Raw genomic sequence first — 27,538 nt, 5'->3', positions numbered from 1 at the left:
AAATGTTTTTATTTGAACCATGAAAGTGAATTTCTTACTGTGAATATAAGTTTCTTAAAAATTCCATAACAATATTTTCAATGTCTGGAGCTCCTAAAGGAATTGGGCCTTCCCAAGGAGCAAGGCCTCCTGGAGCTGCCACTGTCCACGTCTGTACAGTAAAAGCCCTGCTAAGACCTAAGTGGTTTGTTGTTTGTGCACAATTTTATTACTTCATCTGTTTTCAGGCAGACCAATTATTAAGGCCAATATGAAGTAGATATGGAAGTAACAAGAGAAATTCATGTTAAGCTTTAGGAGATGAAAAATACACCTGAGAATCCAAGAGAAATGCTAGGGGAGATAGAAACTGGTGAACATAGCCAAAGACTTTTTGAGGAAGATAAAAAAAGGCTGGAGAGGCAGAGATAAGCACTATTAAGATGAATAGGAGTAACCAAAAGACAATGCCATGCGTTTGAAACAGGCAATGGAAGCCAACACAGATGCCAGGCACAATGAGCCTTCAGGAGATGATTAACAGATCAAGGTTGTTGAAAGCTGTGCTTTAGATGACATGAACATCCAGTTCCCTTGAAAGGTTAGCAGACTTTTCTCGTGGCATACCAAGTGTAAGCCTCCTTACTGAGGATCTTCATAGGGGAAAAACTGAAGTCTACTGTGACATTCTGTACCTTGGGGGAAACACCCTGCATCCGCATGTTCATCCTTATGATTGTGTAGTATCCAATGCAAAGTTTGTCATGTTGGGTGTCTTCGGAAGGCTCATGATGCACTGAACATTGTCGTTATAGTAATGTTATGTTATAGGTTCTAATTTCATGTATATAGTTATGAGGCTGAAAATGTGTCCTCGTGGCTTAAAACCAGCCCAGGCAAAACTCTCCAGAAACAGAGGTGCAGTTCACACCTCATCAGGGTATGTATGGGGCAAACCCAGCCAAGCCTCACATGAATAAAGGACACTGGCCTACGCAGCAACAAAGGATCTGGTGGACTTTCAAGTGAGTAACCCCCCTTCCCTTGGTCAATCAGGGACTACAATGAGGTAACGCTCACCTGACCCCGAAGGGGCCGGGCAAAGCCAAGAGGGAAGAAAGAACATGATAAAAGGGAGAGACGTTTGCCATGCTCTTCCTCTCTCTTCCACCTCCATCTACAGACATCACCACCAAGCGACGGAAGTGTGGATTGAAAGGGAGAGCCTGGCTGAAGGGCAACCAGCCAGCCTGTGGTGAGAAGCATCTAAGTTTGTAAGGGCACTGAAAGTGTTAAGATCAACTTAGAATGCGTTTTGCTTTTATTTCATTTGACCAAATCTGACCTTTTGTGCTTTGACTTATAATCACTTAAAATCTATCTTTTGTAGCTAATACGTTTGTTTATTCCACCTGAAGCAATGCATTTGGTTTGAAGTGTGTCAGAGACTCCCCTTGAGATAACAAGCCTGGTGCATATCAATTTCTTTGTTAAATTGACGAACTCATATAAGCATGCAGCGTCCAGCAGGCATAACTGGACACTGCAAGACGGAGGTTCCTAGGGTTGTGTCTGTGACTGGAGATATTGGCTAGTGTCATTCAGTTGCACAATCCAAGCAGCTTACATGCCAGAGGCTGTGCATGAACAGCCTAGGAGTAAGGGTTCTCACAGTAGACCAGGGTAAGGCTGGCTCCCAGAATCGAGGATTGGAGTGACCTAGCAGATCACCAGCCCAGATAACACCAGGGGAACGTCACATCTACTAAGCTCTGTTTTCATAGGGTATGGGGGGGGGGGGGAGAATAAAGGCAACTAACGAGATCCTGGAAAGAGCATGTTATTTATTATTTGATAATGGCTCCCAGTGATTGGTACTGTATGAAACAGTACCTGCACTGCCTGCACCAAGATAATTAGGTTGTAAATTGACAAAACAACTCAGATAGTCATTTTTAAAGCACAACTTTCTATTTCCAGTGCAATTCCTGGGAATTATGCTAAGGATGTGCAAATCCAAAGGACTAAATTCAGCCCTGCTCATGCAGATAGGCACAAGCTGGCCTGGTGCCTCCTTCTAGGGGGTTTACCCAAGGGAATCTCTGCTTGACTCCTTCAGAGGCACTGTCTAGCCCTGCTAGCAGAGGCTGCCCAGGGGATATATTGAATCAATGTATTCCCTAGTAATGACCATTCCATGGACGGTTTTAGAGCTGTGATGGCCAGCTGTGGGCACTGGTGGATGTGAGTTTGCAGGCACCTTTTGCCACCAGAACGTTCTTCTCTCAATGTACTTCTGCTGCCCAGGGTGCTCCACCAGGGTCTATCCAAGTTTCTCACAGTGCAGACTCTGGGCCTGATTCCCCATGGCCCTGTACCTTGTGAAGTGAGCTACACCAATGCAAAGAGTGTAAAATGCTACCAAATCAGAATGGGAGCATTTTCAACCAACTTTGCACTGCTGTAAATGATTATACAAGATGCAGTGGACAGGGGGGAAAAAAATCAGATTTATCCAGGGAAACTGGTCCATTATTCATGATTCTATATTTAGCTGCAAAGTTTGGCTAACCCCAGCTGAACATGACCTGATGTCGACTTCAAGTGTCATGTCATGAAGCTGGCCCACTAGACCCCATGATCTGGAAATGAATTGCAGGTAACTGGAAACTACAAACCGTGAGTGTGATGTTTTCTGTCTCTTCGTATTTGACAGGTACCTGTAGGTGCATAGATGCTTGTGGCTTCCTCATGGGGGAATTCCTGTACTGCCACTCATGAAGCCCATCACCAAGTGAGTATCTTGGGCATGGCATCAAGATGTAGAGACATAAACTTCACAATGTTTGAATCTGTGATGCTTGGCTTCAGTTGGACAAATGCAAATAGGGCTAGTTTGTGAGAGTCTATATTCCTCTTTCCCCTTCCCTGCTCCCCCAAAAATATCCAGCCTTCATTTATACCAGAAGATGCTGAAAAGTTATCAAAGAAAGCATTAGCATCTGTTCCATATCATTACCTTCTTCCACATGCATTTGAATTTAGAATCGCTGTTAATTTTGTTGTGGTAATGTAGCCTCATAAAGAGAGGGAGAAGAGTCGCTTTGGCTATCTTTGTAGCAGTATTTTTTTTCCTCTTATCTATGTAGCTGTATGGCTTTTTCCTACTTTGGCACAGGGACTATCATTTTGATTTGTGTCTATAAAACGCTTAGCACAATGGGGTCCTGGGCCATGACTAGGGCTCCTAGTTGATACAAAAATACTACTACTACTGCTGCTGCTGTGGTCTCTTTGGCACTACTTGCCATTTTCTATAGCTGTTCACTCACGGTAACAGAATTAGGGTTACTTCATTAATTTACATATTAAGCAGAAATGTGAGTAATTTCATAGCCTTGTATTTTGTGTAGATTTATGTACAAACTGGATATTAGCATCAGCTAATCAGTCAGTTCCTTTGAGCACATGGAGAGCTGAAGTAATTAAAAATATGAATTTCTAGCATTCTGATTAAGATGGAAAATATTTGCTCAGAAACCCTTATGACTTGCTGGAATGATGATCACATTAGGTAAAAATGAATCATAGAGCTGGTGTACTGACAGAGTAAAACCTCTTTGATTGTTTTTCCCACCATAATGAGAACTACATTTTAAAGGTACTGTACTTAAATATATTTATCTGCACACCAAAGTCTACCTACTCAGGCTATGAACTTCAAGCTCCTTTTGCGGTGGTAAAACCCAATAAAACATAAGGAATAAAGTAGCTGCTCCATCAAGGATAAGTTAAAGTTGAATCAGATATGCTAAGCATGTTAACCACACCACACATCAAAGCAGTAAAGATTAAATATTATAAGTCATCTCCTTCCCACTGATTCAGCAAGCAAATTATCACACAATATTTCAATGCACCAGTACTGGGCCGTGAGCTAAAAACGTCCAGAAGCAAAGCATCTTAATCCTAATTATTGCTGCCTTTGCTACCTCAGAGCATGTCCCAAATATCCATATGTCCTAAATGGAGATTAAATGACATTAAAATGGGTCACTCGAAACAATGTAATCACTTTAATATTGCTGAATGAATCCAGTTTTTATTTCCTCTTGACATAAAAGGACATTTTCAATATATTTTTCATCTTTATTTAAAATTTGTTACCAATTTTTCTTTCAACATTCATGCACAACATACCAGTATTACTGTGCAATAGCATGGGAATGAAAGCATTTTTTTTTAAAAGAACAATTTAAGCATTTGGAAGAGTCTCTAGGGTGTATTGAAATTGAATTTAGTGTAATTAATACAGATTTTTCTGCAGTCCTAGATGTGTATTTCAGAAAACAAGTGACCATGAAATTTAACATTGTCATAATGTACATGTGCAAGGGGGCAGTTTTAAGGTTATATGCTCAACCTTAATTTTTGCATTAGCTACCTTTGGAAGATTAATTCTGCAATTGTAACATGGCATTTTTGCATAAATATAATTATCTTATAATTTAGAACAATTAGTCTAATTTAGGAAGGGCTGCACTTGTCCCCAAGAGGGAGCTAATAAAGACAAAACCACCTTATGATTCCTCCATGCCCGATTCCCCCTCACCTCCATGCCCGATTCACAAATACGCAAGAGGCACCACAGCAATACACTCCACTACTCCTGACACAATTATCTGACTTAACCACCTAAATGTAAAATTATAATTGTTGCTCTAGATCTACATCAGCCATACAAAGATGACAACTTCCGTGCATTCATGTAACTATTGTTGACTAGATGTAAACTGTAAACTGAAGTTCCTGGGGACAAGAACTGCCTTATGTGTTTGTACAGCACCTAACACAGTGGGTGGGGCCTTGATCTATGACTGGGCCCTCTAGGCACTCTTGCAGTACAAATCACCACCACCACATCCAGCAAGGGCTGGCTGCACTAGACAGTTGCCTTCACCTCTCCATGCGCCTAGGGACAACACTTCCATTTGAGGCTAGCTTGTCCAGCAATGCAGCCAGGTCCTCACTTCCACATTTCTCAGTTCCGCACACTATGCAAAGGCACCAATAAGCATGTGCATAAGTCCATTCCTATTTAGCAATGTAGTTGAGACCTAAGCACACGCTTAAGTGCATTGCTGAATCAGAGGTTAAAACAAGAATCCCACTCAGGGCTAGCATTACCTGACAGACATCCACAACTCCATTCATAAATATGCACTAGGACAAACACCCCATTCAGGGCTGGCTGCATCAAAGTAAGAATGAGCAGTCATTGCCATGCCCATCACCTTCATGTGTAAGCACAAACACCTGGCTCAGGATTAGGCCTACAGTACCTGACAACTGAAACTGGTAACTGCCTCCCCTTCTCCATCTCCACTCGGGGACTAACAGCTCCACCAGATAGACCATAAAGAGGTGTGATAGAGCAGCTGGATGTTTTGTGTGTTGGTTGGAAGCAGCTGAAATTTCCCGTTTTGCTGAGGGTTGCAAAAAAAAAAAAAACAACCCACAAGTTGGCACTGAAATCCAATGTGTACAAGCAAACTCAGTTTGAATGAGTTGAAATGACACTTCCCACTTATGGCTGCCATGCAAAAGCTGTACACCTCCTTTCAGCATGATATATTAGTGAACCTTCATGCAAGAGAACCACACATGCTAACGAAATGCACAGGGACTCTGATATTCTGAAACATAAGATCATGAGAGTCTGTTTATTCTATATTTGTTTAAAAAAAGACTTTCTGGCTTCAAGGATGGTACCTCTGCTATCTAATGTACTCAAGGTATGTCCACATACTACTCAGAGTCGCTCCCGACCTGTCCCTGAACAGCAGCAATGTGTTAGATACAACAGCACTAGATGGTTCCCAGAAAAAAAAAATTAGCGCTTGCAAACTGCTTCGAACGTGGAAATCACACCGCCATCCAGTTGGGCCAAGTGTTCAGCTAAGGCTGCGCTGCCCCACAGTGCTGATTCAAAGCAGCTGAAAAGCCTGTGGAGCCAGTCTTCTGAGGATTACTATTGTGTAAGGTGACTCTCTGGATGGCAAAGAGCTAACAGTCAGTACAGCTACAGAGTGAGTCCCAACAGTATTCGGCTTATATAGTTCTTGAGCTAATAAGAGTGCAGTTAAAATTTTATCCAAAAGACCTATCAATCATTTGAATCTAGTATTAAGGTTTATTGCCTGTAATGTATTTTACAGTGTTTCCTGAACATGAATACCTAGTGAACATATAGGCTCAAGATTGTTATATATTTATTGAATCCATTTTTTTAAAATGCATGAAAAATAGAATGGGAGTGTTTAGTTGATTAAAACAAAGCATTATCTAAATAGCTAATGATTTCACCAGGAAGCCTGGGAGTTCAAAAAGGAGAGGTTTAATGTAAATGAATTAACCAAGGAGGGTATATTTATTCATATATTAGTGGACAGCATATGTATAATGACAGTGTGTCCAGACGTTAGTGTCCAATCCTGCAAGGTACCAACAGCTTCAATGAGGTGTTGAGCACCCTTTAAGTCAATGGGCGGTGAGTATCACCCGGAATTGGGGCCTTACTTATACAGGGCCTGATTCTGCTACACTTGCCCATGCTGAGTAGTCTCTTACTTCATGAGTAATCACTAGAGAACCATTGATTTCAAAGAATACCGAAGTGCAGGACTATGGGTATGGCTACACTTACGGTTTGCAGCGCTGGTAGTTTGCAGTGCTGGTCATCCAGCTGTGCAGGGCCAGCGCTGGTGTGTGGCCACACTCACAGCTACCAGGGCTGGTGTGTGGCCACATTTGCAGTATTTGCAGCGCTGTTGGGAGTGATGCATTATGGGCAGCTATCCCAGCGTTCAAGTGGCCACAACGTGCTTTTCAAAAGAGGGGGGTGGAGTGGGGTCTAGTGTGACAGGGAGCGGGGGGAAAGAGAGAGGGGATTTTTGGAGCCAACACTGTGTGTTTAGCTTCCTGCATTGAAAAATCAGAACATGTTTCTGACCCCTTAGTCTTAACTCTTAATTGCAAACAGCCTGCCTCCAACACGGACTCCCCGCGGTGTACTGTGACAGGGAGCGGGGAAGAGAGAGATTGGAAAAATCACAAAATGTTTGCGAACCCTGCATCCAACGCTGTTTCCCCTGCCTCTCATTTGATCGTTCACAGCCAGGTACAGATAGCTCCTGTTTGCTGTGATCAGTGTTTGTTTTTTTAGATAAGCAGTTCAACGGAACTCCTCCGTTCTGTTTCATTCACTCTCTCTGCCTGCCTCTCATTTGATTGTTTACAGCCAGGTACAGATGATCACAGCAAACAGGAGCTCTGTTTGTTCGGAGCTCCGATCGGAGCTCGTTCACAACAAAACAAAGAGAGGCTGCATAACAAAACAAAGAGGGTAATTTATACCTTATACCCTGGAGGCCAATCACAGCGCTGGTGTGTGGCCACACTTGATGACCAGCGCTGCAGCACCAGCGCTGGAATCCTTATTCCCCATGCCGAGTGAGGTGTACGGCCAGCGCTGCAGCCAGGGAGTTGCAGCGCTGGAAGTGCCCTGCAGGTGTGGCCACTTACTAATTGCAGCGCTGGTGGAGGCTTTCCAGCGCTGCAAATCGCCAGTGTAGCCATACCCTATGTGTGATTATGCATTTCTCTATCACAATGCTCTCGCAAGTCAAAGGGCAAAGCAGTGAGAGCAGACAGATATTTGCTCCTGATGTTCTACTCTGGAAGATGCCATCTAAATGGATTAGACTAGAAGCTGGTTGCCCATCTGAAAACACCAAAGGTAAGTGAGCCGACTTATTACTGCATAGCTAGGACATCTACACACAGATTGTTGGGCCTCCTCACAATGGCCTTGATTTAGGATAGCATCTCTATTCAGCAAAACACTTAAGCACATGCTTAATCCTATTGAATGATTTCAATGGAATTAAACACATACTTAAAGTTAAGCAAGTAAATAAGTGCTTAGCTAAATAGGTATGGATTTCACCACTTAGATGTTTTCCTGAATCAAGGCCCAAGAGATCTATCACCAGAAATAACAATTGTGAATGGGGGATTGGATAGTGTTGGGTTGATACTAGACCTTCAGTATCTCCCTCAAGGACAGGGCTGGAGAAGGGGACCATTAATCAAGTGTTCTTTAACCTCAGACTATAGCTTGGTTTGAGCATGAATGGGCAATGGGTCAGGCATTCTTACTTGTTCTGAACTGGTCTGCTGTCAGCACTTCATAATATATTCATGGCACAAAATGCTCCTGACCTTTTGAACTTTCAGACTGCTGAGCTGAACACAACACATCTCTCTGGAAAACAGAACACACAGTGTATCAATAAATCCCGTTATCAATTAGCCTTCCTCCAATCTGACTCTAATACGGACAGTTCCTGTATGGAGTTTATGATTATTATTAACAACTCAGCCTTTAGAAATATTGCTGAGTGGTGACCCACAGGGTGGAGGTTGTTATTAGATTCATCAGCATTTATGCCATCATCTGTTTGGTATGTTACTTCCTTTCACTCTAATGTTTGGGAAGATCACACCCATCCCTCACATTCCTTCTGAACAAGTTGTGTCGAAGAAAGGGGCGAAAGGAAGCTGTCCCACAAATTGCTGGCTATCAGAAAGGAAGGTCTTAATTAAGTTTGTGGGATGGTAATTTCTGCAGAAAACACCCCGTTCTTTTCTCTGTTCAAGTCCAACTGTTACAGCCATTTTACTAGCATGCTCTTAAGTGAGGACTCATAGATAATAACTTATTCTCTGGGGTTATTTAATGCTTTTAGGCTTACACTGAAAAGGGACACTGGATTTCTTATCCACAGCAGCCATAATAAATCCCTTAGAAAGAAAGGATATTAGTCTACTGGAAGCAAACTACCGGTAATAGTGTCTATTCTGGCTGACATTTCAGGCTGAGGTGACCTGATTAGGGCAGATATATCAGATTATGCTAGGTAACATGTTTGGAGACAAACAACAGCAACTGGTTCTATACAAGTAAAAACTCAACTTTCCCTGGGTTTCTCTTCAGCAGATCGATTACTCTGAGAAGTATGGATTATAAGCCTTTAGCTATGTGTATTCTCTAGTTTTCAGCAATAGCAAGAGCTATAAATCACCATAAGCCCAGGAAATTTAAGGCACTCACATGACAAATGTGGTAGTGTGCTTGCAATATTTCTGTCTATAATATTTTAAGACATTGAAAATATTGTTACCGAATTTTTAAGAAACTTATATTCACAGTAAGAAATTCATTTTCATGGTTCAAATAAAAACATTTATGCATGATTTAAGAACATAAGAATAGCCATACTGGGTCAGACCAAAGTTCCATCTAGCCCAGTATCCTGTCTTCCAACAGTGGCTAATGACAGGTGCTTCAGAGGGAATGAACAGAACAGGTAATCATCAAGTGATCCATCCCCTGTCACCCATTCCCAGCCACCAAGGGGACAGATCTCCTCGCGAAGCCCCTGCTACACAATCCCCAGCTCCGTGTGCAGGTGGTGGAGTCCCCATCGGTACGCCGGAGGTTGGTCCTGGCAGAAGTCACCAGAATCGGAGACCTCCTGGACTACGACCAGGGAGACGCTCACTCAGCGCACAGGGAGCGTACTCCCCGGCGCGTACTTCAGGAGGTGAGGGCAGCTTTATCGCCCATTTCTCGGGTTTACCTCGAGCGGGTCCTGTGAGAGCATGCTCCCCACCCACCCCACATCTTGGGCCCTCTGGACCTTTTAATCGGGCCCGTGCCCCATGAGACCCCTCGGCTGCCCCACCCACACACCCCGAGCCGGCTGCATGACCTGCAGCCGGTTCACTTTCAAACTGTGCCAAGGGCACATCTGTACATGCTTGTGCTCCACAGTCTCCATTTCCTCACCCTCATGTCCTGCCTCAATGCTAAGTGGCAGGACCTATTGCCACCTATTGAGGGTGAAGAACCCTGGTGGGCCAGCCTGTATTCCATCTTAGTTCCATGGCCTGCTGGGGATATTGGTTCGTGCCTCCTTCATGGAGCTGCGAGCACATGCGTGTACTTGGCATGGGTCACCCCCATTCCCAATGCCTTTCCCTTTTGTGGCATGAGGGAGACCCTGACACACGTCTACCTTGAGTGCACCGGGTTACAGCCCCTATTCTGGCTCCTCCTGGATCTTTTTTTACCTTTTGGGCTGCACTTCTCCCCTCACCTTCTTATATATGCACTCCCCATCCATGGCCCCACAAAGTTGCTGGACCTCCTCGTCAACTTCCTCCTAGCAATGGCCAAAATGGCCATCTACAACATCAGGGAGAGGATGTTGGCTGAGGGGATTCTCTGCGAGTGAGGGGCCTATTTCCGATCCTCCCTCTGTTCATGCATCCAGGCAGAGTTCCTCTGGGCGGAGTCCACTAGCTCCCTTGACACCTTTGAGGAGCAGTAGGCACTCTCAGGGGTTCTCTGCTCGGTGTCCCTTCAGGTATTTTTTTTTTATTTTTTTTTTTTACTCTGACCTTCACACCTCTCCTTGTTATATTTTCCCTTGTCCCCTGTAATTATTTGCATTCCCGGGCATGCATCTGATGAAGTGGGTATTCACCCACGAAAGCTTATGCTCCAATATGTCTATTAGGTGCCACAAGACTCTTTGTCGCTGTTTACAGATCCAGACTAACACGGCTACCCCTCTGATACTTGACACCATGCAAGGCACTGCATTTAGCCGTATGGAGTGGAAATCTAATTTAAGTCACTCAGGGGTGTGAAAAAGACACCCCCCCGAGTGTTGTCAGATGCTACCCGTGTGGTGCTCTGCTCTGTTCAATGTTGATATCAATCAGCTGCATGGGTGTGTTCCCTCTGTGTGCTGTCCCAGCTCTGCGCAGATAGCTGACACAGCAGACCCCGAGAGAACCCCCAATGACCACAGATTCTAGTAAGGTACGAAGGCACATGGGCCAGGTTTATTGTCAAACGAAGCACAATGATAGTTCCCTCTAGATTTTACTCTACAGGACATACTACAAGTATGTACCCCCTGGCAATGGACTCAGCTCAGTCAGTGGCAGGACTTTCCACTGCCCCCTCGGCTGGACAAAGACACTGCCCCAGGGATGCATTCTTATACACAGGTACAAACAAGTTACACATCACTCCTGACGTATTGAGGTGCAACCCTTCTACGTAGCAAGTTACAACCTCTCTACATAGTAAGGTGCCACCTCTCACCTTGTACATGTTGGTTTGAACAAAACACTCTATCCATCATATTACCCTTTTGGCCCTGTCATTGGGATGGGTCGGCCTGTTCCTTGTTATCTGCATGGAGTGTACAAGTATGCGAATGTTCTGATATCTGGTGTTCAGTACCTTTTAGGTATGTCTCTTTTTTTGCAGCATCAGCCCTTTCCTTGCCAGCTTCTGTGAGAAGGGCCTGCCTCTGGCTCACAGCTTAACTTTGCTTTATGTTAGCAAAGTCTTGACCATTACTTTAGTTCAGGTCTTAGGCCTCATACCAGGCCTCCGATACCAAGGTTTATATCTCAGGGCCTCCTCTTACTACTAATGCAAGTTACATCAATGTAAGTGCTTTCCACACCAACACTGTGTCAGCAGAACACACTCTCCTACTGACATAGCTTCCATATCTCGTGGAGATGGAGTAATTAGGAGAGCGCTCTCCCGTTGGCCTGTCAGCATAGAGCATCTTCACCAGACGCACTACAGCAGCACAGTTGTAAATAAATAATTAAATATGCGTCTAGTTTAGACCTGCCATGTGATATTACATTTTAAGTGCCAGTCACCAATAATAGAATGGTGCCAGTTAGTTTGGTAAATTCCAGTTCTCATAAAGCTATACAAGTAATCAGACAAATAAGCGTGAAGAGTCTGTTAATTGAGGGATATACCCATGTCATAGACCTTCTGTCACTCTTTCACGTGAAGAATATTTTATAAAGCACTCAGACATTTCTTGCCTCAGACAGAATACAGGATACCTTACTTTCTCACTTCCCTTCAGACTCATGTGCAACTGGTTCCTAAACACACCACCAGCATTGACTGTTTGTTTTGATATGGTTTAGTACAAAAGACCTAATTCTTATTTAGAGTTAAAATCAGTTTAAGGCCTCTTACATGACTAGAACCTGACGCGTATGTAAATAATATACTCCCCCTTTAAGGACCCTATTTTACTGCCAGAGTGGTGTAAAGTGGCCTTACTGTACATGAGACTCAGGCACTAAGGGTATGTCTACACTACAAGAGTAGTTCGATTTAACTTAGGTCGAATTTGTGGATTCGACCTGATGAATTCGAATTTGTGTATCCACACTAAGGACACTAATTCGACTTTGTGAGTCCACAGTAACGGGGCAAGCATCGACATTGGAAGCGGTGCATTCTGGGCAGCTATCCCACAATTCCCGCAGTCCCCGCTTCCCATTGGAATGCTGGGTAGAGCCCCCAATGCCTTCTGGGGGAAAAATGTGTCGAGGGTGGTTTTGGGTAACTGTCATCATTCAACCGTCACTCCCGCCCTCTCTCCTTGAAAGCGCCTGCGGGAACTCTGTTCGCACACTTTTCTGGTCAGTGACAGCGCGGACGCCACAGCACTGCGAGCATGGAGCCCGCTGCGATCATCGCTGCACTTATGGCCGTTGTCAACTCCTCGCACCTTATCGAACACCTCTTCCAAAGTCAGCTGCTGAGAAATCGGGCGAGGAGGCTCCGGCAGCGCGGTGAGGACGTGAAGTGTGAGAGTGGCACAGACCTCTCACAAAGCACGGTACGCCGCGCCGTGGAGATCATGGTGGCAATGGGTCACGTTCATGCTATGGGACGGCGATTCTGGGCCCAGGAAACAAGCACGGACTGGTGGGACCGCATAGTGCTGCAGGTCTGGGATGAATCACAGTGGCTGCGAAACTTCAGGATGCGTAAGGGCACTTTCCTTGAACTGTGTGACTTGCTGGCCCCTGCCCTGAAGCGCCAGGACACCCGTATGCGAGCAGCCCTGAGTGTGCAGAAGCGAGTGGCCATAGCCCTCTGGAAACTTGCAACGCCAGACAGCTACCGGTCAGTAGCGAACCACTTTGGCGTGGGCAAATCTACCGTGGGGGTTGCTGTGATGCAAGTAGCCCACGCAATCGTTGAGCTACTGCTCTCAAAGGTAGTGACCCTGGGAAACGTCCAGGTCATCATAGATGGCTTCGCCGCGATGGGATTCCCAAACTGCGGTGGGACTATAGATGGCACTCACATCCCTATCCTGGGACCGGCCCACCAGGCCACCCAGTATATTAACCGAAAGGGCTACTTTTCAATGGTGCTGCAAGCACTGGTGGACCATAGGGGACGTTTTACCAACATCTACGTCGGGTGGCCGGGCAAGGTTCATGACGCGCGTGTGTTCAGGAACTCTGGTCTGTTTAGATGCCTGCAGGAAGGTAGTTTCTTCCCGGACCACAAAGTAAGTGTTGGGGATGTGGAGATGCCTATAGTGATCCTTGGGGACCCAGCCTACCTGCTAATGCCCTGGCTCATGAAGCCCTATACAGGCATCCTGGACAGTGACAAGGAGCTCTTTAACTACCGGCTGAGCAAGTGCAGAATGGTGGTGGAGTGTGCTTTCGGACGTCTCAAGGGGAGATGGAGGAGCTTACTGACTCGCTCGGATCTCAGCGAAACCAATATCCCCATTGTTATTGCAGCTTGCTGTGTGCTCCACAATCTCTGTGAGAGCAAGGGGGAGACCTTTATGGCGGGATGGGAGGTTGAGGCAAATCGCCTGGCTGCTGATTACGCTCAGCCAGACACCCATGCGATTAGAAGAGCCCAGCGGGAAGCGCTGTGCATCCGGGAGGCTTTGAAAGCTAGGTTCCTCAGAGAGCAGGGTAACCTATGACTGTCCAGTCTCTTTACAGAGAAGCTGAACCTGCCCCTGTTTCAGTTACTATTGACTTTTTTCAGCGGTTACATACCCCGTTCACCAGGTTTCCCCCCTTCCAACAGACGTTTAAAAATAAAGTTATTGGAACATTTTTAATTAACAAAGTTTTCTTTACTAACGAATTCTCGTTCAAGGGTTCCAACAGGGACGCAGACTGTGGTGGGTACGGTGTGCAGTGATGTACAGACCGCTTCTACACTCGAGGACTGACAGGCTCCTGCTCCTACAGCGGTCTCTGGGGGGAGGACGGTTACCGGAGGGTGTGCAGGAAGGGGTGGGTTTGCAGGAAGGGGTGAGGGGTGTGTGGGAAGAGTGAGTAGGTGTGGGGGGATGATGGCTCTGGCTGGGGCTCAGGGCATCGGAGAGGTTCATGGCTAGGGTGGAAGGGCATGGTAAGGGCAGCCTGCCTTGCCATTTGTGGATGCCAGGCGCTCGGACCCTGGGGCAACATACACCTCCCAGACTGACCTGGGGCAGCAGACACCTCGCAGAGTGACCTGGGTGCCTAGTGACTGCACTCTGTGTGTGACCTGCTGTTGATCCTGCCCCCATGTCTGTACCCTGTTAATGGTGGCTGTCCTATGCAATTAACAAACCCCTCCCCCCCCCCTTCACACAAAGTCTTCTGCAAAGAAAAATGACGGAAACAGTAATGAACAGCAAACTATTTTTAATACTCAACTACACAGTTGGGGGATTAAATTGGGATTTGGGATCGGGTGAGCCAGGAAGGCAAGCAATTCTCATACTTTAGGGAATGAGAGCTGTTTGGTACATGAGCGCTCTGCTGGGGTGGAGTGACAGTTTTCACGGCCCCTAGCGCCCCTCCTTCTTGTGATTTTGGGTGAGGGGGGGACAGGTCTTTGTGGCGGGGGAGGGCGGTTGCAGATACAGTTCAGGGGGGCTCTCTGCTCCTGCCTGCGGTCCTGCAGAACATCCACAAGGCGCCGGAGCGTGTCCGTTTGCTCCCTCATTAGTCCAAGCAGCGTTTGAGTCGCCTGCTGGTCTTCCTGCCGCCACCTGTCCTCCCGTTCGCTGTGTGAGCGCTGCTGCTGAGAGAGGGTCTCCCTCCACTGGCTCTGCTGGGCCGCCTCGGCTCTGGAGCAGGCCATCAGTTCAGCGAACATCTCGTCCCGAGTCTTTTTCTTTCGCCGCCTAATCTGCGCCAGCCTCTGTGAGGGGGATGCCGGGGCAGTTCGGGAAAGAGCCGCAGCTGTGTGATGGGAAAAAGGAAGTGATTTCCTTCCAAAGATACATGTTTGCGAACACTGAACACAGTCTACTCAGTTTCTGTGAACAAGACCATACAGGGCACCTAATCTCATGTGCTCTCAGGACAAGTTCGAATTTTCGGCATTCGCTTTCATTGCCTGGGGTCTTGCACTGGAGATCGGACAAGCGGGGCAGGACAGCAGAATCCGTGTAGCAGCCAGGCCTGGTAAGCCGTAAACTTTAGGCTGCTTAACAGTTAATGGATAGCAGTGCCCTCCTGTGCAGGCAATCTGGAAAGCATAAAGTCTGACCCTGTTCCAGCCCCTCGCGGCTGTCCCCGTGAAAGATCCCTGTATGCTTTTCCTCTGCAGCCTACAATACGTGGCTGTTAAACGATGGTCATTGTTATGCAAAGGAAAAGTCAAGCATTCACAATAGTAACATTAAAGTAATTCCCCTAATTAGATGCAGCAGTCGCCGAGCGAGATCACCCTGAGGCGGGTCTCCAGGAGAAACAGAGAGTGCATGCTGCGTGAATCCCTGCACAGACCAGGGCCCTATGCTGCCATGCTGGTCGAGGCGATGCTCCCATTATACCTCCTGATGGCCTGGCGCGGAAGAGTGTGCTTCCACGGAGCACCCAACAAGGCACCTCTCCCCAGGAACCTCCTGCGGAGGCTTTTCGAGTACCTCTCAGAGAGCTTCGTTGAACTGTCCCAAGAGGATTTTTGTTCGATCCCTATATGCATTGACCTTCTTTTTATATAGTTTTTATTCCTGTTTTGTTAAGAAATAAATGTTTACATGTTTATAGCACTTACCGACTGATCCTTCCCCTGATTCGGAGTCCGGGTTAACGGCCGGGGAGGGTTGGTAGGGGATCTCTGTGAGGGTGATGAAGAGATCCTGGCTGTCGGGGAAAGCGGTATTGTAACCGCTGTCGCATGCCTCGTCCTCCACAAACCCTTCCTCATCTTCCCCATCGGCGAACATCGCCGAGAAACTGCCTCTCGACACTATCCCATCCTCAGAGTCCACGGTCACTGGTGGGGCAGTGGTGGCAGACCCACCGAGAATGGCATGCAGTGCCTCGTAGAAGCGGCATGTCTGGGGCTAGGCTCCGGAGCGTCCGTTTGCCGCTTTGATTTTTTGGTAGCCTTGTCTCAGGTCCTTGATTTTCACACGGCACTGCGTTGCATCCCGGCTGTATCCTCTGAGTGCCATGGCTTTGGAGACCTTCTCGTAGGTCTTTGCGTTCTGTTTTTTGGAGCGCAGCTCCGAAAGCACAGACTCATCGCCCCACACAGCGATCAGATCCAAGACTTCCCGGTCAGTCCATGCTGGGGCCCTCTTTCTACTCTGAGATTGCATGGACTCCTCTGCTGGAGAGCTCTGCATCGCTGCCAGTGCTGCTGAGCTCGCCACGACGTCCACACAGGAAATGAGATTCAAACTGGCCAGACAGGAAAAGGAATTCAAATTTTCCCGGTGCTTTTCCTGTATGGCTGATCAGAACATCTGAGCTCGGACTGCTATCCAGAGCGTCAACAGAGTGGTGCAGTGTGGGATAGCTCCCGGAGCTAGTAAGTTCGATTTGCATCCACACCTAGCCTAATTCGACATAGCCATGTCGAATTTAGCGCTACTCCCCTCGTCGGGGTGGAGTACCGAATTCGAACTAAAGAGCCCTCTAGGTCGAATTAAATGGCTTCCTGGTGTGGACGGGTGCACGGTTAATTCGAATTAACGCTGCTAAATTCGAATTAAAGTCCTAGTGTGGACCAGGCCTAAGAGTACAGCACAGCGGCAGTGTGAAATCTGGGCCTCATTGTGAAATCAATGGCAAAACTCCCTTTGATTTATATAGGGACAAGATTTCACCCAGCATGGTTACCAACTCACTGACACCTCAGCAAGTTATTCAACCTGCCTATTCAACCATCTCCCTTTGGATGCTTTGTACTATAATTGCAAGCATTATTCACAGTTTGTATCTCTTTATTCATTTTTTGAGTCAAGCTAGGCAATAAATAAGTTTCAGAATGAGAAATGTACTTCTGACATTTTGGCCATGTGGATTTTCAGATACCTTGTGCTATATACCCCATTCAGAGAAAGATGAGTATCACTCAGAGAAAATCTTGATAATTAGCTCTAGTCTCTCAGGCTTTGATTCAGTACGTAGCAAGTATATTAAGCAATCTGTAAACAGGGTGGAGAGAAGAACAGAAAGGATGCTTGCTTTTTGTGAGAGAAATGATACCTGGCACACTAATTAATCACTGCAAATGCATTAATATTATGTAAGTTATTGTACATCTCTCTAGGTTGCCAACTAAACTAATATGTATAGGATTATTTTCTTCTTTAAATACTAGAATTATGATATAAAGGTTGCTAAAAGGCAAACACAGTTGACATGCACTAACACACTTTCACAGCTGTGACTCGTGTGACTGAAGCATGTGCACACATACATTTTTGCATCTGTAGACTGAATTTGCAAAACATGGCTTTTAAATATAGTCTAGGCAGAATTACATACCTCATTTAGTAGTTTATTGATCACAAACCAAAGTGAGTTAATTCCTAATCTGTGCATAGTTATGGGTAAGGCTAAGATTTAGTCACGGGTATTTTTAGTAAAAGTCATGGACAGGTCACAGACATTAAACAAAAAGTCACGGCCCCTGACCTGTCCATGACTTTTACTATAAATACCCCTGACTAAATCTTACCTGCCCCTAGGGTGCAACTGCTCGGGGGGGGGGAGGGGCCAGGGCACTGCTGCTCCAGCGGTGGGGGCTGACTGCCTCCAGCCACCCCTAGGGCCACTGCTCAGGGATCTCCCCAGTGGCTGGCCAGTGCAGCTGGCCAGTGTGGCTGGCCACAGGACCACCCCAATGACTGGCCCCAGCCAGCTGCTCAGGTGGCCCTGGGGTCAACTGCACTGGCCACTGTAGCTCAATCTCCTTGACAGACTTGCAGCCTTAGTTATGGGCCACGACAAACTTCAGTAGGTTCATTTCAGATAAATATAGAGATATTTGAAGGCTGATCTGAACTCTATGACCTCTTTATTCACAAATTCATTATTTTCCCTCCCTTCTTCCTAGCCCAGCTGGTCTGATCCAAAACCCAGACTCTGAATGCAGGCTGTGGATTTGAATTAACATCTCAAAACTCTAACAGGCAGACTTAGAAAGTCAGACATCTAAAACTTAGAAAAGTTTCAGGTTCTGCCATATTTCAGACTCCAGTACAGGAATGATGCATTAAGATTTCATGGTAGTGGGTGCAATATAAGATTCTAAATAGAGTGGAGTAAGTCCTCAGCATTGTGGTTTTTATTTAGGTCCATAGTGAGCTACTGCCAGAACCTCTCCCTGATTTCCCAACAGGTTCCCCCCTCCCTACATACAAAAAACACAATTGTACAAGTCTGGTTCTGATACTCAGTCTGCTGAACTCTGTCTAGCTGCTATAATCACAAGACAATAGCAAGCCTAAATACAACTTTCAGCCCAGCTGAGATCCTATTCACTTCATCACAGGTAGCAGGCCCACTTAGAGCCAGAATTTTTTCCCCTAACCTACAGAGAAAGATTTGGGATCAAGATCTGAGCTAAGAATCAACCTGGTCATCACTTCTGGACCACCCATCACTAATCACAAAATCACTGCACAACTTAAAAAAAAATCAGCTTGATTTGCATCCTTTATGCAAGACAGGATGGGGCTGTCAAACAAAATACCATTTAAATCAATGACAATTATATTTTCTCTTAAAGGCCGTCTTCATTGCAAGAGAATGGTTTTTTCCCCTCTGAGATTGCTAACTTGATGTAAAATTCTTTGGAGACAAGCCACTAATTTTTACCTCAGAGTAGCTAGTCAATGTAAACCCCAGATATGGGGAGGAAATAGTAAATACTACCCCTGCCTTGTCTCCAGTAGGATTTTACATCAGGATAGCTATCTCAGTGCAAAAACATAGTCAAAAGTTTAGCCACTCTGCAGCTGCACTTTCCTGATTTTGTGTAACCGGATATCCGCCCTATCAGTAGCAAAGAAGAACAATGGGTTGGAATAGATTCAGGATGTGGTGGGTATCCCCTTCCTGCAAAGTGGAACTGTGCAAACCGCTTTGCTGACAGTCAGGAGAACACAGAAAGAAAGTTAAAAGCTAAGCTAGAGAGCAGGTTGTACAAACCAAGATAGAGAAAACTGATCAGACACTCTGTAGTCTGGACTGTAACCCTACCAGCCAACTGAAATGAGGGGCAGCACAGTTCTTCCCCAGGAGTAGGACATGAACTAGACTGTGACTCTGAGTCTGTCTTATGCTCCCATCTCACTCCATAGGGAAAATAAGATTCTCCAGGCTTTCTGCTAGTGTGGCTTATTTCCTGCAATGTGCTGGCTCCAGCTGGTGTGTTGGGGATTCCTGACCCCTGCCTGCCTATCTGCAATGGAGGGGGGGAGGAACTTGGTGGTAGCTGTTCTTCCCCCCACCCCCATGCTCCAGCAAAGATGATAACCCAAGTAATGGAGTAGGAGGAAGCCACTGGAATCTTCTCAGTCTTTACACCCCTGCACAGGTATGAAAGATGGCTCATGACTGAGCCCTTTTGTCCCCGATCCTGCAAGTTGCTTGACTTGGCTCCCACTGAGATGCAGTGCAGGAAGTGCTCAGCAGCTCATAGAAGGCAGATGGTGAGAGCCCTCGCTAGTTGCATAGCAACTGCAGTCTTACCATAGCGGAGAAAGTCAAACAAGTCTCACTATAGATTGAGAAGGGGAAGGTAAAGGTTGTTCAGCCAGTCAACTCAGGACTGAATGGGGAAATGACACACACTAGATTTCATTGTGGGAACCCATAAAGGAAAGAACTTGCGGGGAGGTGATAGGAAAGCTCCAGAGAACCTAAAGAGGCAGCATTACCAATAAGCGAAATTTAGAAGCCTCATGTATATTAAAGGGCTCAAGTTCTGTGAAATCTGATTTTAGTTATAATCTTCCAGGTCTGCTTATTAACCCAGTGTGAGCTGTATTCATTGGCCAAGCATTTAACCATTACAGATATTTTTCTTATGGGGATATTGCAATTCTGCGCAAGAAGATTAATTACTTCCTATAAAGTGCTCATCCTCTCAACAGTGCACTGCTTCTATTCTAACTCGTATATATGCCTGAAAGTAAAAGCAGGAAGCACTGCCTGGAATGGCATCACAATGCAGGAAGTTGGTTGTTACTCTTAGCCTAAAGGAAGAATAGGACTGGCCATGATATCTGGAGTGAAGGGCTCAAGCTCTAGTCTCCCATAAAAATACATCATTCAACAACATGAAGAGATAGGACAGGCTCCCACGGTTCCTTAGAAAGGGACCCACACTTCTGAAACACGGAAGAGAAAGGATGGAAAAGTGGCTGCATAACAACCCACCACAATTTGACAGTGTTACAGTGGAGATCAGTGAGAGTCAAAAATAACTGCTACCTGCAAGAACTGCTGTCACCTGAGAATCTCAAATCAGGAGATAAGACTGATCAGGTCAGGCTAGTCTGAGCCCACTGATTTTCTATGCCTAACAGGTCTTATGTTCTTAAGAACTTCATGAGTCCAAGAGGGACCTGACACCCAAGAGATGTTCCTGGCAATGAATGGCAAAGAGAGGAGCAAAAAGGAGAAAGGTCCCCAACATCAGTGGAAAAGTCAGAAGTGGTGAGAAATAGAACAGACTTTGCACAGTCCTCCCTTATCCAGAGCCCTGTGAGAGACCCAAAAACAGAGTTTCTGCATGATTTGAGAGGCATGGCTGGTAAGACAAACAGCTACTCCACATGTCATTCTTCCCTCCAAGCCTAGTGGAAACACTGCTGGAAAAGCTAGCTGTATGGTCAGAGCAATATTAGCTTCCCCTGGCACCTACCTTCTACCCTGCATGGGAAGAGCATGGGCACAGCAGCGTGAAAACCAGTGGGGAGTATGAACCCAGAAACAGTGCAGCATGGTGCTCTCCTAGTGGATGATCCCTACATTTGGAATCTATCTGTACATACTTTAAAAAACCCGGGTTTAGTTACGAGGGGCTAAGTTTCATAGGGGAGGGGGACATTGAAGGGAAGAGGGTAAGGGGAACATGGCAAGGAAGAGGAGGGTAACAGGCAAGTGTCCTGTGAAGCTGAGGTGAAGAGGTTGAGGGAGAGAGAGGGTTGAGCCAATTAGCACAGGAGTAGAGAAAGTCCAGTCACAACAGAAGAAAGTTCTTTGAATGTCCAAAGGCTCCTGCTTTGGCTATTTCTGCTACTACCAGCTGGAGTCTCAGACTGGTTCTTCTCTGCAGTTTTTTTTCCTCCAAGGCCACATGGCTGTGGGGAGGGGAGGCACCAGCTGGGTCCTAGTTTCCATTGTGTGGGTCTCCCTTGCATAGTTCTGGGGCTGGGAGGGTGGCCCCATTTTACTCCTCCAGTGCAGCACAGCAGTTCCTGCTTCAGCTGCTTCTGCAGATTCTCCTACCTGTTGGAATAATAGTAATTCTGAAAGCTTCACTTTTCAGGATTTTTTAGTCCTTTTTCCCCTCCCAGGGGCTTTCCTCATGGAGGGGATGAAATGACCCTAAATTATTACAGATTCTTGCCCGACTGAAGTCTATGTAAGAAAGGTTTAGCGCTATAAGTGGGATTCAATTTACTTTAGAGCTCATATGGCTAGGAGGAAACAACAATGATTCTATAACGTTGCATAGCGTTAAGACCAAGGAGTAGATTGATCTTCCTCACCCAGCCTCTTCTCCCCCCCCCCTTAGGAAAGGCAATGAGACAACCTACTTCTATGTACAAATTTAGAGCTTTGAACATAGATAGGTATTACTAGCAAAACAATATAGCTCAAGGAAGCTGAAACCAAGTTCTCAGTTACATGGCATCTCTGCTGCTCAGTCTGTCACAATCAGAAAAGGAAAACACCTTCCTAGTTATCTAATCCATCTCTCTGCTAAATGCACATTCAGCTATGTTTGAGATCACAGCTTCTTACATTTGGAACACTTAATTTTAAATTACTCCCTCCCCACCAATGACCAATGTCATCCTTGTTCTGTATTGACCATGTTGTAGGGCAGCTATTATGGAGCCTGAGGAGGTTACCTGCTGAGCCACTAACTTTAAGGCCCTTTGTGGAAGGCTGACATGAAACGCATGAAAACCTTAACTCACTTATCTTACTATGAAGTGACTCTTTTTATGATTCCTCATCATAGGCTTCCTAGTTTGTAAGGCCAGAAGAGACCATTACACCTGACCTTCTGCATAACATGGGCTGAAGAATTTCATCATCTCCCTATGAACATTCTTATGCCCACTAACTTGTAGCTGATAAGAGCACATCTTTTAGGCTTTAAGGTGCCTACTCTATTGCAGAGCGTTCTTAAGTGCTAGACAAATAAACTTAACAGGCCACTGAAGAAGTTTTTACTTCCACTTTATGCCAGCAGTAAGTGGAGACCTGTGTGTTTTATTTGTTAAAACTGTGTCTAAAATGGCTTCAACTTTCTAAATGATTCCCCATCCCCTCTCATGTAAAACCTTTTTTATAAAAGCATTTCTTCTCATTTGTCTTTTTTTCCCCCTACCATCTGCACACAGGGAAGAAGTCTCTGGGAGTATTTAACTGAGGTGCTACCCTGTGTATCATACAAAGCGTGACAATGCTATTTATAAAGCAGTTTCAAAGGCAGCTCCCTCCTCCCCAAAAAAACATACACTTGATTCATTGAGAGGGTCAGTCATGTAACTTTTTCTTTAACCCACAGCTCTGTGGTTTAAACCATCACTTATTTATAGCACAGGCTTTAAAGGGAGGCATTTGCTGCATGAAAGGGTTAGTTTTTCACATGCAGAAAAAAAAAAAGCGTCTTCAAGATTTTTTTCCCAAATAAGGTCAACTGGGAAACAACAACATTTCTGCAAGAGAACAATGAGTAAATCAAACCTGAAGGGATGAGTTGGACAGAAGGAGGTGGTGGAAGATTTGAACCCTGGGGTTTAGCCCACAAATTTGAAAGTCAAAATGGCCAGTGTATAATGGGAACTAAGAACAGCAAGTATTAGCTCCTTGGGCATGTTCTCTCTCTTTTCGTGCCACTGTTATGGGAATTCCTGTGTGCACCTGAACAGAGGATTTAGATTCCCTGGGACATGCCACAATTCAGACTTCATCTCAGTGCTTTACCTACTGTACACAGAATAATGCACTGCTAGGAACAGAATTTTAGGTTAGTTTTTTCCCCTAATATCTTTCTACTTATAAGGGTAGTTAAGGTCAGGAATAGGCTTCCAAGGCAGGCTGTGAAATCCTCATCACTAGAGGTTTTTATGAAAGACTGGACAAGCACCTCTCAGGATGGTCTAAATATACTGGGTCCTATCTCAGGGCAGGGGGCTGGACTTGATGACCTCTCAAGGACTCTTCCAGCCCCACATTTCTATGACTCAGTGTTAACCATTGCGCAAGTCAATCAAAGCACAACAAAGAACATGCCGAAAATACAGAACACATCGTAAGTGTGAGAACAATGTAGATGAAATAAAGAAGGCTGATAGATAATCAAATGAGCAGTGTTGCCAGAAGAACAATTCTTTCCAGAAATGCAATGCAATCCACAGGCAAACACCACTTTGCTCCTTACAGATTCCCAAGGAATCTTAAATGTGAATAAAGAAGAAAACTTTAAGAAAGACTAATCAAATTGAAAGAACTCGTGGAATTTAACAACCTTCCAGGCAGCAGATCCCCAATAAATCATAAAATAAAGACTATTGATCAAAGCCAGCCAGCCCATCCCTCAAATAGGACATTTACCAGACAGCTACCAACATCTCAGTATAACAGCACACACACAAAATAAACTTCAGACATACCCCAAAACCATAGCTATGGAAATTACATCCATCTCAGGATCGGTAATCCTTTCAGCCATTCACTTGGGGTTTGTAGACCTTGAAACTCAGTCAGAGCCAGAAAAGTGGAATAAATGAAAGAGGACCCTGCTCTCTCTATGGAAGTGGTCCTTCTCTGCCCAGAAGAAACATTTGTAAAAGGACAGCACCCAGCTGTGATGGAAGTTTAGCCCCTCCCGAGCAGTAACCCCTCACTCAGGGTTCAGAGCACCAGTTCACTACGGTGAGACAAGGAAAGCTATTTTTCGAGTTGTGTAATATTTGAAAAGAGATAAACATTGTTGCTTAGTCAATTAGGGCCCCCCTTATTGTGAAGGTGTGTGTCACACTGCTTTACTCTGCCTAAGTTCCCGCTCGCGGATGCCTCAGTTTCTCCTTTGGACTCCTCAATAACTCAAAAGCTTTCATACCTCTAACAGCCCTCCCTAGAAGTCTGGTTTATTAACAGAGTTCAAAAGTAAAAAAGAACTGTGGCTTAATCTTTAGCCAACTTGTTCCCTATTCCCCAGGCTTGCTGGTGGCACTGGCTCTGCACTGTCCAGGCCTTATCCGTGGGAGCTAAGAAGGGTCTATATGTAGTGCTGCTCACACCACCCTTGTGCTCCTTATCAAGCAGTATATTTCCTACCTGATGTCTCCTTTCTTTCTCTTGAAAAGACCTAAGGCCTCCTCTCCCCTTCCCTTCACAGCTTCTCTTATCTACCCCCAAAGGCCTGAGTTAGAAATGTGACCCACCTGTCATGTGATATTACTCATTTTCTCCATATGGAGAGGCAAGTTGATGTGCTATAGGTGGGGCTGGAGCAGTCTTCCTCCAAAGGGGTCAGCCTCCCTGCCAGAGGGTGCTGGTTCCATAGGATGAAGAGAGACAGACAGCTGCCATCAAGGAAGAGCTCTCTATAAAATCTGACTCGATAAACAAACACACTTGATTTTTTTTTTAAATTCTCTCTTCCTTTCTTGTCCCATGCGGTAACAAATTAATTGAACTCAGGACTATAAATGGGCCCAAGTCACAATATGTTGACCCAGAACTGAAGCCAAAGTCAAACTGCCTCAAAGCCCAGGGCTAGAGTTCTACATTTGGAGGTTTGACGTTTTAGGGATGGATGGCCCAATCTGTTCTGGGACAAAATTGGAAGTAGTATAGTCAGGGAGAGGAAATCTTGGCAAAGATCTCATGAGGATCCCTTTTGGCAGCTGGGATTCCATTAGCAGGTAGAAAGTCTTCAGGACTGGCCCCCAAATCCCCAGGCACTTCCTGAGATCCATACAGGACCCAAGGTTATCAATGGGCGGTTGTGGCCATTTGCATGGAAGCCCTGTGTCTGCACAGCACCTCTGACACCCCAGCCCCATGGCAGCACTGAAACCATAGGACCAGGGGCTCACCTCAGTCACAGCTACCCAACAGACCACCCTTAGGCATCAACACCACGGAAGCCTCTCCATGGAAAAGATAACGTATCCTTTGCCTTGTGCACTCTTGCAGCTCTCAAATCCTTTTGGTGCTGGCTTGTGAAATTGCCTTGCAAAATGTTATCTTGAACATAGATCAGACTGCAGGTTTGCCTCAGACACTACTGAACATATTTTGTTTTCTGCGTGTGTGTTGTGCTTTCATTGGAGAGAGGGGGGGAAAACAAAATAAGAAATATAAACCCGGCTGTGGGAATGAGATAATAAAAATGACACCTTATCAGAGTGGGGCAGCGGGGGAGACAGCCTGATCGACTCCAGCCCCTGGTTTTTCCAATAACTGCCTTATGTCTGCTTATCCTGTGATCCCTGCTTTCCTAATACTCTGTTCTGAGGAAACATGTAATACTGACAATGGGTTTTTTCTCCTTATAACAAACCTCCATTATGTATTTATGTCGTGCCTTTCATGCCTGGATACAAATGCCACCCTCTTGCCATCCTCTGACTTTCCTAGGACACTTACTTCATTCCCAGACAGATGTGGAGGAAAGAAAATTTGATCCACACAAGACAAGAACAACACACTCAGTGTTGATATAATTAGAATGACCCTGCAGGCGGGTCTAGCGAGGACAATGACTGGACTTTCAGTTACAGTCAAAGTAACTCAGAACAAGTCCAAATAGTTGTCTGTGATTGGAGTACCTCTGGCAAAGATCCTGTAACCTGGCAAAGTCAACCAAGAGAATCTAGCAAGAGTTTGTCTAAGTGTTTATTGCTGGGAGTTTAAATTCTAAAGGTTTTAAACAATGTTTAAAAACAAAGCATAAAGAAAGACCCTTTCAGGAGGGCATTAGCAACAACAAAGCATTGTATAACCTGGCGTGGCAGCCAGCCTCCAAGGCCCTTTGGTTATCCTGCTAACATCAGTTTCCCCCTCCTTCCCCTCTGCCGAAGAATGAGCCATAGTGTCCATAGCTCCCAACTGGCCTCAATACTTGTGCTTTCCTTTGCTGGTGTGCATTATGGTACAGTCTTAATGTACATGATGACATACTATTTTTCCACAGGTTCCCAGCCTTCTTCAGTGCACAGGATGGAGACCCAAGGGACCAGAATTAAGGCTGCATGGACAACTGTAAACCTGGTATTCCCTAACTTCCGAATGTTTGTCTTTGCAACCTAAATAATGCTCTGTTAATGTCACTCTTGTATGCTATAAATTATGTAAAACCTTGTGTTTCAGGGTCTGAGCCAATCTCTGACTGTTGGGGATTTGAATGAGACCTTCAGGGGCAGGAGGGCTAATTACACCACATCTGCCCACTGCAGGGTTTCTTGCATCTTCCTCTGAAGCCTCTAGCACTGGCCCCAGTTAGAGGTAAGATAGTGGACTGGATGGTCCACAGGAATTGGGTCAGGCCTACGTGCTTAATTTGGCAAGGTTGCTGTTCATAAGAATATTCCTGTGGCGTCTGACTATGCGTTAATGTGCTACCGCATTGCTATATTCACAGAGGCCAAGAGGAAAGATAATGCCATAGTTGTTAGCAGAGTACCAGAGATCTAGGGGAAGCTATACAGGCACAGAAAATACCTGCTGCATAATGCAAAGTCAAGTGAGGTATAGTAGAGCAGTTGCTTTATCTCCCCATTGTAGTATTCTGACATAGACTCATTAACGTCTAGTTAATGAAGTGAGCAAGACTCCTGGATTCAGGGCAATGCCACTCCAATGTAGCTTCAAAACAGTCTCCCTCCTTCCACCTTTTCCTTCCTTCTCCCACCATTTCCTTCATGGCGTTCACAGCCACTGATGAAAAAACATCTTTGGGGATGGACTCAGTACTTTCAGGGGATAGCAACATCAGTGGACTGGGGAGGCGTGGGTGGGTACACAATGATTCTTCCAACATCTCGGTTTCTATTTATGAGATTTGTTTCCCAAATGACAACTGAGCTGCAAAAACAATTTTAAAAAACTGTGTGTATTG

At 45.5% G+C, this 27,538-nt stretch overlaps 1 long non-coding RNA gene across 1 annotated transcript; it reads left to right on the top strand.

Annotated features, from left to right (window-relative positions):
- The first annotated feature begins 1,183 nt into the window (after nucleotides 1–1,183).
- Nucleotides 1,184–26,782, top strand: LOC123373374. Its single transcript, XR_006580693.1, has 4 exons — nucleotides 1,184–1,234; nucleotides 2,696–2,773; nucleotides 7,664–7,777; nucleotides 26,615–26,782. It is a non-coding gene; the product is annotated as an uncharacterized LOC123373374 (long non-coding RNA).
- The last annotated feature ends 756 nt before the right edge of the window (nucleotides 26,783–27,538 follow it).

Source organism: Mauremys mutica, chromosome 6 (assembly GCF_020497125.1).
Source record: "Mauremys mutica isolate MM-2020 ecotype Southern chromosome 6, ASM2049712v1, whole genome shotgun sequence".
Lineage (NCBI taxonomy): Eukaryota > Metazoa > Chordata > Testudines > Geoemydidae > Mauremys > Mauremys mutica.
The sequence above is the reverse complement of the archived record's forward strand: the minus strand, read 5'-3'. Positions and strand labels throughout refer to the sequence as shown.